Raw genomic sequence first — 13945 nt, forward strand, 5'->3', positions numbered from 1 at the left:
CGCTACCCCTCCGGCTCGGCGGCCAGCCCCCCCGGGCGGGTGCCGCCCCTAGAAGTTTGCCGCCTGAGGCAAATGTTTCACCCCGCCTCATGAGCGGGCCGGCCCTGCTAGTGTGGACCAGCAGTGAGACACACAATACAATAGGAAGATTACCTCTTCTTACAGCCTGGTAGGAACACACACAGCTACAATGAGGGAGATTTCCTTGCTTTGTACTGGCTGCATTGCTTCTCATGACTGCCTGTGTATGGAGCTTGACTGAGGAATTTCTGCTGAGCCAGTGTCTGTCGGATGAACACACAATCAGACTTTCCTCTGGAATACGTTGCTTCAGCAGCATGGAATGTAAATCTACATAAACTATGATGGGCAATGTGGAAGCGGAGGAATGAGATTGGCAGAGTAATAGGCTTTGCTTTCCAGTTTTTGAATCCCTCGTTTCCATGCAGAATCTTAGGTGTTACCGGGGACATGAAACCTGGTGGCGGCAGTGAAAACAAACACTACAGATTCTTACAATACAGGCTTTTATAGGTATCAGAATTCCACCTGAATGCAAGAGTTCCATTGAGATGCTGAATCAGCCCTTCCTGTATTATTACAGCCACGGCAGAAATGGAGGCATTCAGAATACTGGCGCTCCAGGCTGGTACCATTAGCGAGGGATTTCCTTGTGATGTGCGGGAAAGCGAAGTGTAACGTAGACGTGAACAGAGGCGCCAATAGGATAAAAAAGGCTAAAAAGTTTAAAAATAGAGGAGGCAGTGGTGGACCTACCTCCTCTTAGTAGACACAAAGCAGAGTTGACAATGTATCAACCACAAGGTATTTATTTAACATACACTCCAAGATACACTACACGTTTCGTTTGCAGCCGCTAGGGGTGGAGCATACAACTGCGGGTCAAAGACAGTAGGCTTAGCTATAACCTGCATTTGTTTGAAATAAACAGTACAGTCAAACAAATGCAAGTTACAGCTAAGCCTACTGTCTTTGACCCGCAGTTGTATGCTCCACCCCTACTGCCTGATGAAGCAGGGTCACGCCTGCGAAACGCATTGTGTATCTTGGAGTGTATGTTAAATAAATACCTTGTTGTTGATACATTGTCAACTTTGCTTTGTGTCTACTAAGAGGAGGTAGGTACACCACTGCCTCTTTTTTTAAACTTTTTAACCTTTTTTGTCCTATTGGCGCCTCTGTTCACATCTACATTATACTAGTCCACCCTTGGTGGAGGTGTGATACCCCTTTTTATGATCTATGGAGAGCGACTTCTTATTCCTGAGTGGGGTCAGGTCTAATCTCCCTACTTGCCTCAGCAGTGGTTGCCTGAGTGGTAACCCGTGTTTGTGAGTATATCGATGCTTACACCCTTTAATTCCATTTATTACCAGTACATATTACAAATTCGGCCTGAAGTCGCCAGTACGAGTTCCATCCGCGCACTCTACATGTCATTTAAGATCCTTCTTTACGGTTTAATGGTAGAATATCAGTAAATTTACAGATTTCGGCTTTCCTGGGCCCCCAAACCTTCAGCCGCCCTTTTAGTACATACGCACCTTAGCTGTGAGGAATGACTGTATCTTCAGTTCAGCCACTCTCATCGCATGTAGTCAGAATTTTCTGTAAAAAGTTTGTGTATCACTGGTTAAGGACCAGTTTGACAGTTATATGCACTATAGTCCATAGGAATGAATTACCCAAGTGTGGAATGTTACAGACACTACAGATATTTACTTTCTGAAACTTTAAGGATATATCATTCCTAAGGGACAGAAGGCATTTCTGTATTTTAACATTCATCATATTAGCCCCATCATGATCTCTCCCATTGTGAGGTCCTGACAGTGTACAGTGTTTTGCTTCTTTAGACATCGTATGCACTGATTAGCCAAAACTTGAACACAACCTCCTATTGTGTTGGTCTTTCTTGTGCCACCAAAACAGCTCTGGCCTGAAGAGATGAGGGACGTGATGCAGGAAAAGTGTAGTAATATGCAGTTACTAGCAATACTGTGTACCGTGAGTTACACTATTAGCACGACCCGCGGTACTTCACTAGCGTGACCGTTGCTAAGGTAGCTCTACTAAGGATAACGCTTGTTAGTAATGTGTTGTCATAGCAACACAGTCAATTACTTCGGGTCGCAATTAGAGATGTCGCGAACCTCCGAATTTCGGTTCGCGAACCTCTGCGAAAGGTTCGGTTCGCGAAAAAGTTTGCTAACCGCAATAAACTTCAATGGGGAGGCAAACTTTGAAAATTTGAAAAAATTCTACCGGCTGGAAAAATGATAGAAAACATGTTTCAAGGACTCTAATACCTGGAGGCCCTCCCTCCTACCGGAGGGAGGAGGGTCTCATTTGCCAGGGAATTATACTATTTAAAAAACCAGTTTACATACCATAGCTGGGAATCGAACCCAGGTCTCACTGTGTGGTGGGCAAGCACCCTAACCACTGTACCACAACAGTACTAACTGAAGCTGGCCTAGCATTTACTATTTATGCTCAATGCAATAGAAACATTAGGTTGCTTAAAGGGAACCTTAACTGAGAGTGATATGGATGTTTCCTGTAAACAATACCAGTTGCCTGGCAGTTCAGCCGATCTCTGTGACTGCAATAGTGGCTGAATCACACCCTGAAAGAAGCATGCAGCTAATCCAGTCTGACTTCAGTCAGAGCACCTGATCTGCATGCTTGTTCAGGGGCTGTGGCTAAAAGTATTAGAGACACAGAATCAGCAGGCGATTCAGGCAACTGGTATTATTTTAAAAGGAAAAATCCATATCTTACAATAGACCCTGCAAGGGCTGCATCCGCAGGGGGGCCCGAAGAAGCATGGGGCCCCATGGGGGGAGAAGTTTATTTTCCCTGTCCTAAGAGACGGACAGCTAAGGGCACAGGGAGAAAAAACTTTCTGATCTCTGCACAATTGTAATGACTGCATCTGCTCAGCCACTGATAAGGAATCATTCAAAGTTTTGTAGACAAAGATTTGTAGACAGTCCCTATTCAGTGTGCAGCAGGCTCTTGTGTACAACGCCCAGCCTCCAACCTCTCTACCCCTCCCTAAGTGCTCTGTACTGTAGTGATGCTGGAGGAGTCTGCAGAGCCAGTTCTGCTCTATCAGAGATGGACAGAGTGAGCGTAATAAGCTGAGGCTGGGAGACACTCGTCTGTCGGTTTTCTGTATGTGTTTTTATACACCATGTGTGTCTGTATTTGTGAAAACATGCACATTTTATCACAGAAGCGAATGTAATTGATAGAGAAAATGCTTCCAGTGCTTCACTGCTGTCTGTTTTTATCTGCATGGGGAAAACACATTCAAGTGTGTACAAGTCAATTGAAGAAAATTGGTTCTCAGTTTACCTGTGCAGAAAGCGATGGTGAGGGAGGAGGGGGGCCCATCCAAAGTTTCGCAGGGGTGCCCAGTAATTTCTAGTTACACCCCTGATCGACACTGATGTTTATTTATTTTTTTTTGTAAATATTTATTACTTTATTTTATAATAAATTTCACTGTTTTTGTTTTTTTTAAACTCCACCCTCCCTCCCCCCATCAGCTGATCACTCCTGAGCCAATGGAGGGGACAGCCGTGTCACACGGCTGTCCCCAGTACAGAGCTGCCTTAGATCGCAGCACTGTACTAAGAAAAAAGACAGCGGTTTTGCCAACTAACAGTCTCCCGAGCGGCGATCGCCGCTGGGAGACTGAAGGTGAGGCGGAGCTCAGCCTTCCAAGCAGGAGATGCGCGCCCATCCACACGCACGATCTCCTGCAGTAGCCGGCCCTAGGACTTGACGCCAATTGGCGTTAGGCGGTCCTGGGGCTGCCACCGCAGTCGCGCCCATTGGCGTGACGCGGTCGTTAGGTAGTTAAAAAAGTGCTGATCGCGATCGTCAGGAATCGCAAGAGTGTACGGTGATGTTACCACGTTGATCGCGGTAAAATCACCAGCGCAAAACGCTACCATTTTGCGACCGTCAAGTGTAAATGGGCCCTTAAAGCACTTGAGCTGCAGCCAATTGGGCACGCTCAGTAGGCAGTAGCAGTGTTATGGAGTGTCACCCAAGTACTCATTACTGAATAGGTGGTGGCTTACTGGAAGAGGAAGAACCAAAATTCTAAAGGTGCCCATAGACCTGACGATTATGGGCAGATTCAACAAAGAGACAAATTTATCTCTAATCAAAGCTGCTCATATAGTACAGGCCGATTCCCATCCGATTTCAGCCGTCCGCATCACCGCTGCCTCCCAATGTAAATGTGCCCTCCCCGTATGTGTGTGCATTTATACTTGACCTGTCCAGCAGGAGCCTCCGCGCGGTGATTGTCCATCCTGCTAGGTAATAGCCGCATACACACGTACATGCGCTGCTAACGTGTATGAGTGCATGCGGAACCCAGCGAGATGGACGGAAACTGCGTGGAGGCTGACACTGATGAACATAAACTACGCCAGTGCGAATTTACGCATCGTAGTTCGCATCTACGCGTCGTAGTTTGTAGGTGAAGTTTCAAAAGTACCGCTACGCGTAGCTTACGCCCACTATGCATAGTTAACATGTGTATTGCGTAGTGAACTACGAATGCGTTACTCGCGTCTAATTTTCCGAGTGTGGTTGCATGCTTACAAATTTACGCATTGGAAAGGGGAATGTACGCATAGAAGAGTTTCAACCATAAGCATTTACTGAAGAATTAATGCGTAAAAATTTTCCTCATACAGGAATAAGCATCTGCATACAGTACGCTTCCCACTATGCGTAATTGCGTATTTTAATGCATAGTCTACAAAATGCATACGAAGCGAATATTTGATTTCGAAGCCGTAGTTTGGCGAAGCGTAATTGCGTAAAACTACGCGTAGTTCCAGCGTAGCGAAGTTGGCTGACTACGACCATTAATGTATAAATGCACACACGCGGGGTCACATTTATATATAGCGGCGGCAGCGGCAGGGGTTTCGTTGTTTCATCGCTCGTTCCAATATCGGACGCCGTACAACCGCACACCCGACCAACCAACTTTGGCCCGACATCTTGCAGCGTGCAAGATCGACCCGATATTGGTTGCATTGTCAGTCGGACATGCACTTGGCGGCAGTGATTTTCATCCAATTTGATTATAATAATCAAATTGGATGGTCAATTAGCCGCCAAGTCACCTGATCTATGGCCACCATAACCCTGGTCTCCAGTGTCAGAGGCAGAGCACTGGAGAGTACACTATCCAGCCACTGAGAATATCCCTGAAAGTACTGGATAGCTTCCCTGTAACTGCGTACGGCTAGGCATAGTGACATGATAGATGATGTATTACTCTGTGTAATACAAGCAGACATTCTTTGTTCTGACATTCCCCTTTTTTGATCACCCTCATGGTTTCTTTAGTGGGATGTAATGGACACGACCACAGACTGCCAGATGCCTATCAGCATGTAATGGTCTCGGTAAATGAAGAGTTGAAATCGCTTTATTGTGTTAGCACAGTAACAGACAGATTTTGAGTGTCTTCTGTTTTATTTCAATACAATTAATCAACGAGCAGGGAGTCAGCTTTCAGTTTCCCCTGTCAAGCTGGAGAATACTCATATAGTGAACAATGGATTGCCCGACTGATAAACAATAGTATAAGGTGAGGGCTTTCAGCTCTGGTTTTCCTCATAACCTGGGAAAGAATTTGTGTCAAAGAAATGTATAGAATTTCAGTATGTAACTTACAATCGATGAGTGGGCCGTATTACAACCTTCCGAGTGTGTGAATTCATCTCAGAAATATGCCTTCAGGCAGTGGCATAACTACAATTCAGCACCCCCCCCCCCCAGCAAAACTTTGATGGCCTCCCCCAGGGCAGTTTCTTGGATAAATTGCACGCAGGACCAGGCTGTAAAAAGTTGGGCCCCCTTCCCCCCTCCCCGTGGACTTGCGAACCCTTATTGTTTAGGGACAGTCATACAGGTAAAGTAGACCTGCCTACTTACTAGTGACCAGCCGCTCATTCAGGAGGAAGCAGGGACCAGGAGAATACACAGGTGAAGAGAGCCCGGAGAGACTCCTCTATGGGCGCTGCGCACTGACAGCCTGCAGTACCGCTGCAGGACATCAGGTGACATCACGCGGTGGTGATGTCAGGATGACTTGAGGTCTGACGCAGGCAGCCCAGGAGGAATCAAGAAAAGTGATCGAGCTGGTAATCTTCTTTCTTCTTCCATTTGGCTGCACTGCATGTCACTAGCTCCCTAGTGGTTATGTCCTTCTGCCTGCGCACCCCTTCTTCTACTTGACCTGCCTGCACTGCCCAAGAAACGGCTCTGCCCCCCCTCCAATGTTTACACCCCTTCCCTTGCCTCCCCTTGGAGCCCTTCACGGCATTGAGGCCCATCTCACAAGTGTCATAAAACAAGTTTGTCGATCATAACAAATGTAGTGCCACAAAAACACCTGATCTGAAGTAAAGTCCTTGTATTGAAGGAAAGGAGTGTTAGTCGTTGGGGGCCCCTACAGCTCCGGCCCTCCTGTAATTGCAGGAGTTGCTCCCCTCTAGTTAGGTCCCTGTCTGGGGGTGAATGTGTTCAGCTTCATGGAAAAAATACAGTGCCTGATTTATCTAAAACCAGTATAAGGAAAATTACAGCTAAACATATACCTCCCAACTTTTTGAGATGAGAAAGAGGGACGCTTAAGCCACACCCCTGATCACGCCCCCATCACACCCCTAGTCACACCCCCGTCACACTCCTAGTCACGCATACCATAAAGATTTCATAAGAAAAAAATAGTTTTATAATTCAAACCATACTGGTCCTTTCTATCCTGGTTCATTTTCCTTCATATTAACATTTTAAAATTTGTAATATATCAATTTAAAGTGGAACTGAAGATAATATTAAAACAAACAGTTTCACTTAGGCCTGGTTCACATTAGCATTTGCCAACGGAACTGGCCGTATGGTTCCATGGTCTGTTCTGCTGAATGGACGAAAAAATGCAGCAGGACCCAATTTTCCGGACCGTTGTGCCCAGCGGACTGGAAACAGAAGGTTTTGCAGCACAATTGGAACCTATGGAAAACGGATGTTTTACATAACACTGGCTGTAAAAACGGATCGTTTTCTAGGATCCAGATGGTCAGATCCGTACGGCCGGCTCCAGAAAAAAACGCAGATGTGAACCGGATCTTACCTGTAGCTCCTGCAAGCCCCCAGCAGCCGTCCTGTCCCACGCCGATCCTCTGTTCCCTACTGCCAGCTAGTATCGTTCCTTGACTTGTAAGTCGAGGGGCCACTACCCTGCGGCAAGCGTATCCTTTTTCCGTGTTACCGTCTGCAATAGCACTATTGCGGACTGGAACGCGAAGAAGGATACGCGTGGCCAGAGCTTTGCACGTGCAGTGGCCCATCGGCGAAACCGAAACTAGCTGGCGGCGGTAGAACGGAGGCTGGTGGAGGACCGGCACGGGACAGGATGGCTGCTGGGGGCTTGCAGAAACTCCAGGTAAGTGAAGCTTTAAAGGAAGGAGCAGAGACCCACAGCGACCAATCAGAATCTTTGTTCTGGTCCCCTTTTGCTACCTATTTTGTGCTCTTAAAAAAACACTATCATAAAATGTTTTAAAAGTTAAGATACATGTACTGTGTATAAGAAGTACATTTCTCCCAGAGTAAAATGCACTATAAATTACTTTTCTCCCGTGTTGCTGTCATCTGTGGTACACATTAACGGTACAACATTTTCCTTAGATGCGATCTTTCAATCGGGATTGTAAGTAATTGGAAGGTAATTTTTCGATAATTCCCACAAACGGGTCGATTATCGTACTTTCTCTCTTTAGACATGATTGTAAAATCCAACACTCAACACAAAATTCTGTATTCCAATCGACCGTATAATCATTTCACGGTGGTTTTCTCCACATACGAGTATTGCATTGTTTATTGTACAATTCAATCATACAATTCTGATCGCATGATTGCATTTGAGGAAAATATTGTACTGATAATGGAAACCTTTACAGTAGGTGGTAAAAATGAGACAGAACTGACTAGTCCATCTTCTCATAGGGGATTCTCAGTATTTCCTTTATTCTTTATAAGATGATCTAAAAAAAAAAGTCAGCCAGCCCCCCTACTCACTGCCCACTCGTTGGACCGAAGCACTGCCATTCAGTTACTGCTTTGGAAAATAAAGAAAACCCTTAAAATCTCCCATGAGGAAATTGACTAGTCTCTTTCAGATTTTTCGGTAAGTGACAGTCGCATGAGAAAAAAATTAATTTATGGTGCAGTGCATTTTTATTCGTATGCATACACATGTATTTTACATTTTACAATGATCATGATAGTGTTGTTTAAGCTGATAGATCTGCCCCTGTGCCCCAGTATCACTCAGTGTTCAAATGTACAGTATATTACTTTTAGAAATATCCTTTTTTATGAAAACATATATGAAAAGAGTTTGAACAGGTAATATGGCAAAATAAATAGGGTATACCTGTAGTAATCAGCAGTTACAAATAATGACTTAATTCCATTAATAACTGTGTCCTCTGAAGTTTGCTTCTATCAAAGAATCCTCTACTTGCAGCAACAGATGGTCAGTAAGATGCAAATAATTCTGAGTTCATGCAGTATTATGCAAATTCTGTATGCAAATGTCTGTAGCTTGAAAATGCACCAATCAAATCTCGCCAAAGGGGAATTCAATTGCTCCATTTTAAAGTGGCATAAATTTGCATACTTATTATTATTATTTAGTATTTATATAGCGCCATCTTCCACAGCGCTGTACAGAGTATATTGTCTTGTCACTTAACTGTCTCTCAGAGGGGCTCACAATCTAATCCCTACCATAGTCATGTCTATGTGTGTATCGTGTATGGATCGTAGTCTAGGGCCAATTAAGGGGGAAGCCAATTAACCTATCTGTATGGCTTTGGGATGTGGGTGGAAACTGGAATGCCCAGAGAAATCCCACACAGACACGGGAAAACAAACAAACACCATTAATAAAGCTGCCAATTGAGGGGTCACTTGATATTGAGACTGGTCTTCTGAGGTTACTATTTAATAGAGACTAACCAGCAAGCTCATGGTGAACCAGAAATCACTGGTGTGAGGGGCTACAATGGTCCTAAAATCCCCCTTACTAAAATGCTAAAGCTGCCAGCTGAGGGGGGACTTGATATTAAGACTTTCTTTTTGAGGGTATTACTTAATAAAGCTCCCAGTTGAGGGATCACTGTTAAGACTGGTGTTTCGAGGGTACTATTTAATAAACTGCCAATTGGGGAGGTCACTTGATATTTGGACTGCTCTTTTGAGGGTACTATTTAACAGAGCTGACAGTTGAGGGGTCACTTGATATTGAGACTGGTCTTTTGAGGGTCCTATTTAAGAAAACTGCCAGTTAAGGGGTCACTGTTGTTGATGAAACTGCTTTTTTGAGGGTCCTGTTTAATAAATTTGCCAGTTGAGGGCTTATTGTTTTGATGAGACTGTTTTTTGAGGGTACTAGTCAATATAGATGCTAGATGAGGACCTGTGAGGCCTCTCTTTTTCAAGGAACACAGCCTAAGTATTTAGCCTCCTGTTCAGTTGTGCACTGTGGCCACCCACTCTTCTTTCTGTTGTAGTTAGGTCCTGTTTGCACTTTGGTTTGAAATAAGTTGTACCCAGCATTGTACAAGTTCTTCAGCTGTTTGGCAATTGTGTGCATGGCCTTAAGTTTTCAGAGCAAAAAAAAGAGTGACGTGTTTTACATAGACGTTCTTTGTTATGAGCCTGTAATGCTTCATACCCTTCATATACCACTGGAACATGTGATTCTGATTGGAGCTATACCTTGAGTGCAGCACCAATATTTCCCATTGCTCAACAAAGAGCAATATGGGATAATCCTGTAGATTAACAAGACAGATAAGTGTACAGGTCATGATTCAGACGGAAAGTGCAGGAAACTCCAGATAAAAGGAAGGAAATTGTTCACAAGATAATGGAACAGAATATTTTCCTAAGTGATGACCATATAACAGGCCTCTCCTACCTACTGTCAGAAAAAAATAGGATGATCAGTAGTCACTAAAAAAGGTTTTTCCCAAACTTGTAGCTCTCCATTGGCCCAGAAATAAAAAATAAATGGATCTAATAAAACAATAACAAGCTGATCGTTAATTAGCTGTTGGCTTTTATTGGCTACAGTTCTTTCTCTTCCTGGGTCAGTAGAAATGTGCACATTAGAAGATTTTTTTTACAAATATCACTGTGATATTCTGTGATACCTGCCAAACTCTACCTCTGCACACTGCAAATAAAACTGAATCTACTTGTTAGGCTCTTGTCCGCTGGTTTCCGACCCATAGTCCCATCCTCAGTACAAGAGTTTATAGGTGCTTCTCTAGCTCCAATTAGAGAAGTGTCTCTGATCTGTTGTGCTACGGGCAGGGCTACGAGTCAAAAGCTGGACGTCGAGAGACCCAGCAAGTATCTTCAACCTTTTATGGACCAATTGAATATATGCCCTGTTTGGGACCTGCTATCCCTGCCAGGGCATAGATTTCAATGAATGCGCTGCACAATACCGCCACTACCGCCGATCTCCCGTCGCTGCAGCCCCCTCACTCTGTTGTCGGTGTGGTGGCAGAGCTCCATGAGCTGGTAAAGAGCCAATTTCAGTGGCTCCTGGCCGTGGCCACTGTGATTGGCTCACAGTGATCACAGGGTCAGGAGCCAATGAAATCAGCTCACGCAGCTCTGCTGTCAAAATGACAGCAGAAGAGCGAGTGGGCTGCAGTGACGGGAGAGCAGTGTAAACGGGGAGAGAGATGGGTCTGTGTGGTGTGACATCGGTGATTCCCCGTTTTTTACCAGAAAGTCTCTGGCCAGAGACTTCTGGTACTTAGGAGGTTAACTTTATTAAAAAAACACAATCGCCCCCAAAATCACTGCAAAATCACTTTTGAAAGCAAATAAAAAGCCATTTTGCAGCGCTCCTATCTGTTGCATTGGATTTGGGTATTCCTCAGTTGCAATCGCTCTAGTGGGTTCCCCTCCATTGACTTTCCTTGGCAAAGGGCATTTTAGAATTGTCAGCAATCCAAAAATACTGCCAACCGTGGTCAAGTAGGTCCCAGGTCTTATAAAGGGGTCTTGCAGAGCAGAGCGCGAGGTTTGGGCTAAACATCTTGCAGCAGGATGCTGGACACTGGCTGTCTGGGGCTCTTTTCCATTCTGGAGCTAAACATGTTATTTGAAGACCACAAGAATCAGCTATCTGCAGGAATCGCGTTTGAGGCCCTCTGCCCTTCATGCTCTGCGGTCTGACTGCTGGAAACTCTCTGCTGGGATTTACAAACCCTCTGGGATGGGGGGATAATTGCATACTTAATTGCAGAAGCTGACCTTAAATATGCTGAAATAGTTAACATACAAGTGCTGACCTGAATGCTGCCGGGTAGTTTCCTCTTCTAATATTAGCAACATTATTTTATTTGAAATGTGACCTGTGTAATTTGTGCTGCAGCATGATTAGAGAGTATGGGGTCTGTGCTGGAGCCATTCTGCTGCTTAGGCATTGTCTATTATATCTCTTTCAGTGCTGCCTGCACATTTTCTCCAGTCATTTTTGCATTGAAAATGCCGTCTTTGATTTCGAGAAAATGTTTGCAAAAAATAGTTTGAATTTTCACAAAAAAGCAGAAAAACAATATTTTTACCATGAAAAATTTCACTAAAAAAAATCTATATTTTTACCACAAAAATTCACGAAAATATCAAATCATATTTTCAATGGCATGTTCACTCGAAAAATCGAATGTATCATTTTTTGTGTGAAAATGAATACAAAAAGAATATTGGCATTTTTGCTCATCACTGATCTCTGTGTCATTATTCCATGGAGTGGCGCAGGTTTTGCGCTCCCAAGTTCTTCATTACTTTTTTTCCTGTGTAACGTATGTGAAAATGTTTTTTCCCAAACATGGGCCTCCTGTAATCAAGTTTTTTAAAATGGAAGCAGATTACATCAAATTCTTACTGCTATACAGAATATTCTGGGCCACACACGTTACAAAAAAATTATTTTATTTTACTACAATTCAAAGAAAACTATCTGTTGCATGGAAAAAAAAAATGTTTTCTTACTTTAAAAAATTTGATTATAAATGCCATTTTTCACGAGAATTGTCTATCAGGAAGAATGGAAAAATCTGATCAATTTGTCCAGAAATGTAATAGTGTGTGGTCGTTGAATGAAATTCATTTAACCAATTTTGTGGCTAAATTCAAGATGGAAGAAACAATTTGTAGTAGAAGTGAAAAAGACACCAGTAATAAAGAAGAATATGATCATTGTAATAGATGTTATCTTTTTGAGAAAAGTTAATGGAGAATAGATTTGTGAACTCAAAGAAAATGCAATTATTTTTTTTCGCTACATTTTTTGCATAAATAATAAAATTTGACTCTTGAGCAAAAATGCCATAGTAAGTTAGTTTGCAATACATTTGTGATTTTTTGCAGTTTTCACAAATTTTCACACTTAAATAAACGGTTTCACGTTTCTATGGCATTTTCCTTTACAGTAGATTGTAAGCCTCTGGTAGGGTCCTCCCTTCCCTAGTGTAGTCTACATGATCGTGTGCTCTTTTCCTATGACTGCCTCATACTTGTATTACTGGGCCTACCTAAACAGCCCATAATCGCATGATCATGTATCTTGTACCGTTTGCCTTGCATAGCTTTGTCCTATGTTGTATAACCTTGTTACATCTGTCATCCTTGTATCATTGTATAAATATTTATTGTCCAGTGCTGCGTAATATGTTGGTGCTTTATAAAGATCGGTAATTAATACTGATATTTTACTATGGCTAAACCTAAGCTTACTCTCACATAGAACCCTCCCCTGGTGGTGCCTAACCCTAAGACCCCCCCCTGGTGGTGCCTTACCCTAAGAGCCCTCATGGTGGTGCCAAACCCTAAGAACCCTCTGTGCCTAAACCTAAAAGCTACCCCCCATGCCTAAACCTAAGAACTCCCCTAGTAGTGCCTAACTCTAAGAACCCACCCAGTAGCGTAGCTAAGGAGTTATGGGCCCCGATGCAAGTTTTACAATGGGGCCCCCCAAGCACTCTAAACATAACGTAGTTGAGGGAGGACCCTTCGGGTCCCTCTGGCCCAAGGGCCCGATAAGGTTGCAACCTCTGCAACCCCTATTGCTACGCCCCTGATTTACCCACCTGGTGGTTCCTAATCCTAAGACACCCCCCTGTGCCTAACCCTAACCTCCGTAGTGCCTAACCCTACCCCCCAAACCTTAAAGAACCCTCTGCCGCAAAGCCTCGATATGTGGTTAGAAAGGGAAATGTTGGCGCCAGCAGGCACTTGATTAGCAGCAGAAATAGTGCACAAGCTCCTTTACTATGTCTGCCGCTAATCAGGTGCCTGCCAACGCCGAAATTTACCTCCCTAGTCGCATATTGTGGCCATTGTAAAAGCCACAATTTGTGAAAAAGAAGGCAAACTTTGGCGACGAGAGGCAGGAGCTGCTGTGCTCTTAATTTTCCTTCTTTTGACGCAAATCACAGCTTTTACAATAAGTGCTTTTGGTGGGCCTTTTTTTCACATAAGAGCCCCTGGGCACTTTTTTCTTGTCCCCCAAAAATGGTGCTCGGTTCACTCAGTGATCCTATGGGCAAGATTGTTGCCTTTGTAATGCCGATGATATCCACGTTTGAAAAAAAAGGCAATGCTTATATCCCTGGAGTTCTGCTTTAAGCTGAGAACTTTAAGGTTAAAGTGTAGATCTTGGATATCTGAGCAGTACAAGCTGATTAGAGAGAATAGCTGAGCATTAGTGTTTAGAGTACACCGCGCAGATATATTCATGCAATTTATCACTTAAGGCACTTGTTTTCCTCTATATTGCCAT

At 43.7% G+C, this 13945-nt stretch overlaps 1 protein-coding gene across 1 annotated transcript in view; it reads right to left on the reverse strand.

Moving 5' to 3' along the window:
- The window catches only part of LHFPL2 (LHFPL tetraspan subfamily member 2), a 436769-nt gene that overhangs the window by 269516 nt on the left and 153308 nt on the right, over positions 1-13945 (reverse strand). The window lies entirely within an intron of this gene.

This window comes from Hyperolius riggenbachi, chromosome 1 (assembly GCF_040937935.1).
Source record: "Hyperolius riggenbachi isolate aHypRig1 chromosome 1, aHypRig1.pri, whole genome shotgun sequence".
NCBI lineage: Eukaryota > Metazoa > Chordata > Amphibia > Anura > Hyperoliidae > Hyperolius > Hyperolius riggenbachi.